Here is a 6,559-nt window from a genome sequence, read left to right as displayed (position 1 = left end):
GTGGTACTTTTGCTATACCCACCGGTACTCCTGGATTGTACCGGAACCCTTACTGGTGCGCTGGGGTACACCTGATGACCCTACGGGCACACTGCTTTGGACACACCCTTCCTACCTGACCCTCCGGTGTAAGCCTGGTATACCTACCCGATGTTTCGAGGTAGAACTGGTTCCCCCACCGGTACTCTGGTGTTGGAACGGAACCCTTTGTGATGCGCCAGAGAACACCAGCTCTCCCTTCGTGCGCGCTGGACTAGACCCGGCCTCCCTACCGGACCCCACAGGTTAGATCCGGTATCCCTACCTGATGCTCCGCATTAGGCTTGGCACCCATACCCCATGTTCTGGGGTAGTAGCGTTACCCCCACCGTGACTCTGCGGTAGTATCGGTACACCCACCGGTACTCTGGGGTAGTACGTGAAACGTTACTGGTTCACTGGGGTACACCTGATGACGTTACGGGCACGCGGTATAGACCAGACATTCCTACCTGACCCTCCGTGTTAGGCCCGGTATCCCTACCTGATGCTCCGTTGTTGGCCTGGCACCCCTACCCGATATGCTGGGGTAGTACCGGTACCCCCACCGGTACTCTGCGGTAGTATTGGTACACCCACCGGTACTCCAGGGTAGTACCTGAACCCTTACTGGTTCGCTGGGGTACACCTGCTGACCTTACGGGCGTGCTGTGTAGACCAGACATTCCTACCTGACCCTCCAGGCTAGGCCCGGTATCCCTACCTGATTCTCTGCGGTAGGCCTGGCCCCCTACCCGACAATCTGGGGTAGTACAGGTACACCCACCGTTATTCCGCGGTAGTTTTGCTATACCCACCGGTACTCCTGGATTGTACCGGAACCCTTACTGGTGCGCCGGGGTACACCTGCTGACCCTATGGGCTCTCCGCTTTACGCCCACCCTTCCTACCTGTCCCGCCGGCGTAGGCCTGGTATACCTACCCGATGTTTCGAGGTAGAACCGGTTCCGCCACCGGTACTCTGGTGTTGGAACGGAACCCTTTGTGATGCACCAGAGAACACCAGCTGTCCCTTCGTGCGCGCTGGACTAGACCCGGCCTCCCTACCGGACCCCACAGGTTAGTACCGCTATCCCTACCTGATGCTCCGCATTAGGCTTGGCACCCATACCCGATGTTCTGGGGTAGTACCGCTACCCCCACCGGTACTCTGCGGTAGTATTGGTACACCCACCGGTACTCCAGGGTAGTACCTGAACCCTTACTGGTTCGCTGGGGTACACCTGCTGACCTTACGGGCGTGCTGTGTAGACCAGACATTCCTACCTGACCCTCCAGGCTAGGCCCGGTATCCCTACCTGATGCTCTGTGCTACGCCTGGCCCCCTACCCTACAATCTGGGGTAGTACCGGTACACCCACCGGTACTCCGCGGTAGTTTTGCTATACCCACCGGTACTCCTGGATTGTACCGGAACCCTTACTGGTGCGCCGGGTCACACCTGCTGACCCTACGGGCACACTGCTTTGGACCCACCCTTCCTACCTGACCCGCCGGGGTAGGCCTGGTATACCTACCCGATGTTTCGAGGTAGAACCGGTTCCCCCACCGGTACTCTGGGGTTGGATCGGAACCCTTTGTTATGCGCCAGAGAACACCAGCTGTCCCTTCGTGCGCGCTGGACTGGACCTGGACTCCCTACCGGACCCCACAGGTTACACCCCGTATCCCTACCTGATGCTCCGCATTAGGCTTGGCACCCATACCCGATGTTCTGGGGTAGTAGAGGTACCCCCACCGTTACTCTGCGGTAGTATCGCTACACCCACCGGTACTCCGGGGTAGTACGTGAACCCTTACTGGTTCACTGGGGTACACCTGATGACGTTACTGGCGCGCGGTGTAGACCAGACATTCCTACCTGACCCTCCGTTTTAGGCCCGGTATCCCTACCTGATGCTCCGTTGTTGGCCCGGCACCCCTACCCGATATGCTGGGGTAGTACCGCTACCCCCACCGGTACTCTGCGGTAGTATTGGTACACCCACCGGTACTCCAGGGTAGTACCTGAACCCTTACTGGTTCGCTGGGGTACACCTGCTGACCTTACGGGCGTGCTGTGTAGACCAGACATTCCTACCTGACCCTCCAGGCTAGGCCCGGTATCCCTACCTGATGCTCTGCGCTACGCCTGGCCCCCTACCCGACAATCTGGGGTAGGACCGGTACACCCACCGGTACTCCGCGGTAGTTTTGCTATACCCAGCGGTACTCCTGGATTGTACCGGAACCCTTACTGGTGCGCCGGGTCACACCTGCTGACCCTACGGGCACACTGCTTTGGACCCACCCTTCCTACCTGACCCGCCGGGGTAGGCCTGGTATACCTACCCGATGTTTCGAGGTAGAACCGGTTCCCCCACCGGTACTCTGGGGTTGGATCGGAACCCTTTGTTATGCGCCAGAGAACACCAGCTGTCCCTTCGTGCGCGCTGGACTGGACCTGGACTCCCTACCGGACCCCACAGGTTACACCCCGTATCCCTACCTGATGCTCCGCATTAGGCTTGGCACCCATACCCGATGTTCTGGGGTAGTAGAGGTACCCCCACCGTTACTCTGCGGTAGTATCGCTACACCCACCGGTACTCCGGGGTAGTACGTGAACCCTTACTGGTTCACTGGGGTACACCTGCTGACATTACTGGCGCGCGGTGTAGACCAGACATTCCTACCTGACCCTCCGTTTTAGGCCCGGTATCCCTACCTGATGCTCCGTTGTTGGCCCGGCACCCCTACCCGATATGCTGGGGTAGTACCGCTACCCCCACCGGTACTCTGCGGTAGTATTGGTACACCCACCGGTACTCCAGGGTAGTACCTGAACCCTTACTGGTTCGCTGCGGTACACCTGCTGACCTTACCGGCGTGCTGTGTAGACCAGGCATTCCTACCTGACCCTCCAGGCTAGGCCCGGTATCCCTACCTGATGCTCTGCGGTAGGCCTGGCCCCCTACCCGACAATCTGGGGTAGTACCGGTACACCCACTGGTACTCCGCGGTAGTTTTGCTATACCCAGCGGTACTCCTGGATTGTACCGGAACCCTTACTGGTGCGCCGGGTCACACCTGCTGACCCTACGGGCACACTGCTTTGGACCCACCCTTCCTACCTGACCCGCCGGGGTAGGCCTGGTATACCTACCCGATGTTTCGAGGTAGAACCGGTTCCCCCACCGGTACTCTGGGGTTGGATCGGAACCCTTTGTTATGCGCCAGAGAACACCAGCTGTCCCTTCGTGCGCGCTGGACTAGACCTGGCCTCCCTACCGGACCCCACAGGTTACACCCCGTATCCCTACCTGATGCTCTGCATTAGGCTTGGCACCCATACCCGATGTTCTGGGGTAGTAGCGGTACCCCCACCGTTACTCTGCGGTAGTATCGCTACGCCCACCGGTACTCCGGGGTAGTAATTGAACCCTTACTGGTTCACTGTGGTACACCTGATGACGTTACTGGCGCGCGGTGTAGACCAGACATTCCTACCTGACCCTCCGTTTTAGGCCCGGTATCCCTACCTGATGCTCCGTTGTTGGCCTGGCACCCCTACCCGATATGCTGGGGTAGTACCGCTACCCCCACCGGTACTCTGCGGTAGTATTGGTACACCCACCGGTACTCCAGGGTAGTACCTGAACCCTTACTGGTTCGCTGGGGTACACCTGCTGACCTTACGGGCGTGCTGTGTAGACCAGACATTCCTACCTGACCCTCCAGGCTAGGCCCGGTATCCCTACCTGATGCTCTGCGCTACGCCTGGCCCCCTACCCGACAATCTGGGGTAGGACTGGTACACCCAGAGGTACTCCGCGGTAATTTTGCTATACCCACCGGTACTCCTGGATTGTACCGGAACACTTACTGGTGCGCCGGGTCACACCTGCTGACCGTACGGGCACACTGCTTTGGACCCACCCTTCCTACCTGACCCGCCGGGGTAGGCCTGGTATACCTACCCGATGTTTCGAGGTAGAACCCGTTCCCCCACCGGTACTCTGGGGTTGGAACGGAACCCTTTGTGATGCGCCAGAGAACACCAGCTGTCCCTTCGTGCGCGCTGGACTAGACCTGGCCTCCCTACCGGACCCCACAGGTTAGACCCGCTATCCCAACCTGATGCTCCGCATTAGGCTTGGCACCCATACCCGATGTTCTGGGGTAGTAGCGGTACCCCCACCGTTACTCTGCGGTAGTATCGCTACGCCCACCGGTACTCCGGGGTAGTAATTGAACCCTTACTGGTTCACTGGGGTACACCTGATGACGTTTCGGGCACGCGGTATAGACAAGACATTCCTACCTGACCCTCCGTTTAAGTCCCGGTATCCCTACCTGATTCTCCGTTGTTGGCCTGGCACCCCTACCCGATATGCTGGGGTAGTACCAGTACCCCCACCGGTACTCTGCGGTAGTATTGGTACACCCACCGGTACTCCAGGGCAGTACCTGAACCCTTACTGGTTCGCTGGGGTACACCTGCTGACCTTACGGGCGTGCTGTGTAGACCAGACATTCCTACGTGACCCTCCAGGCTAGGCCCGGTATCCCTACCTGATGCTCTGCGGTAGGCCTGGCCCCCTACCCGACAATCTGGGGTAGTACCGGTACACCCACCAGTACTCCGCGGTAGTTTTGCTATACCCAGCGGTACTCCTGGATTGTACCGGAACCCTTACTGGTGCGCCGGGTCACACCTGCTGACCCTACGGGCACACTGCTTTGGACCCACCCTTCCTACCTGACCCGCCGGGGTAGGCCTGGTATACCTACCCGATGTTTCGAGGTAGAACCGGTTCCCCCACCGGTACTCTGGGGTTGGATCGGAACCCTTTGTTATGCGCCAGAGAACACCAGCTGTCCCTTCGTGCGCGCTGGACTAGACCTGGCCTCCCTACCGGACCCCACAGGTTAGACCCGCTATCCCAACCTGATGCTCCGCATTAGGCTTGGCACCCATACCCGATGTTCTGGGGTAGTAGCGGTACCCCCACCGTTACTCTGCGGTAGTATCGGTACGCCCACCGGTACTCCGGGGTAGTAATTGAACCCTTACTGGTTCACTGGGGTACACCTGATGACGTTTCGGGCACGCGGTATAGACAAGACATTCCTACCTGACCCTCCGTTTAAGTCCCGGTATCCCTACCTGATTCTCCGTTGTTGGCCTGGCACCCCTACCCGATATGCTGGGGTAGTACCGCTACCCCCACCGGTACTCTGCGGTAGTATTGGTACACCCACCGGTACTCCAGGGTAGTACCTGAACCCTTACTGGTTCGCTGCGGTACACCTGCTGACCTTACCGGCGTGCTGTGTAGACCAGACATTCCTACCTGACCCTCCAGGCTAGGCCCGGTATCCCTACCTGATGCTCTGCGGTAGGCCTGGCCCCCTACCCGACAATCTGGGGTAGTACCGGTACACCCACCGGTACTCCGCGGTAGTTTTGCTATACCCAGCGGTACTCCTGGATTGTACCGGAACCCTTACTGGTGCGCCGGGTCACACCTGCTGACCCTACGGGCACACTGCTTTGGACCCACCCTTCCTACCTGACCCGCCGGGGTAGGCCTGGTATACCTACCCGATGTTTCGAGGTAGAACCGGTTCCCCCACCGGTACTCTGGGGTTGGATCGGAACCCTTTGTTATGCGCCAGAGAACACCAGCTGTCCCTTCGTGCGCGCTGGACTAGACCTGGCCTCCCTAACGGACCCCACAGGTTACACCCCGTATCCCTACCTGATGCTCCGCATTAGGCTTGGCACCCATACCCGATGTTCTGGGGTAGTAGCGGTACCCCCACCGTTACTCTGCGGTAGTATCGCTACACCCACCGGTACTCCGGGATAGTACGTGAACCCTTACTGGTTCACTGGGGTACACCTGATGACGTTTCGGGCACGCGGTATAGACAAGACATTCCTACCTGACCCTCCGTTTAAGTCCCGGTATCCCTACCTGATGCTCCGTTGTTGGCCTGGCACCCCTACCCGATATGCTGGGGTAGTACCGGTACCCCCACCGGTACTCTGCGGTAGTATTGGTACACCCACCGGTACTCCTGGATAGTACCTGAACCCTTACAGGTTTGCTGGGGTACACCTGCTGAACTTACGGGCGTGCTGTGTAGACCAGACATTCCTACCTGACCCTCCAGGCTAGGCCCGGTATCCCTACCTGATGCTCTGCGGTAGGCCTGGCCTCCTACCCGACAATCTGGGGTAGTACCGGTACACCCACCGGTACTCCGCGGTAGTTTTTCTATACCCACCGGTACTCCTGGATTGTACCGGAACCCTTACTGGTGCGCCGGGTCACACCTGCTGACCCTACGGGCACACTGCTTTGGACCCACCCTTCCTACCTGACCCGCCGGGGTAGGCCTGGTATACCTACCCGATGTTTCGAGGTAGAACCGGTTCCCCCACCGGTACTCTGGGGTTGGATCGGAACCCTTTGTTATGCGCCAGAGAACACCAGCTGTCCCTTCGTGCGCGCTGGACTAGACCTGGCCT

This window comes from Accipiter gentilis, unplaced genomic scaffold, assembly GCF_929443795.1.
Source record: "Accipiter gentilis unplaced genomic scaffold, bAccGen1.1, whole genome shotgun sequence".
Lineage (NCBI taxonomy): Eukaryota > Metazoa > Chordata > Aves > Accipitriformes > Accipitridae > Astur > Astur gentilis.
This window is presented reverse-complemented; position numbering follows the sequence as displayed.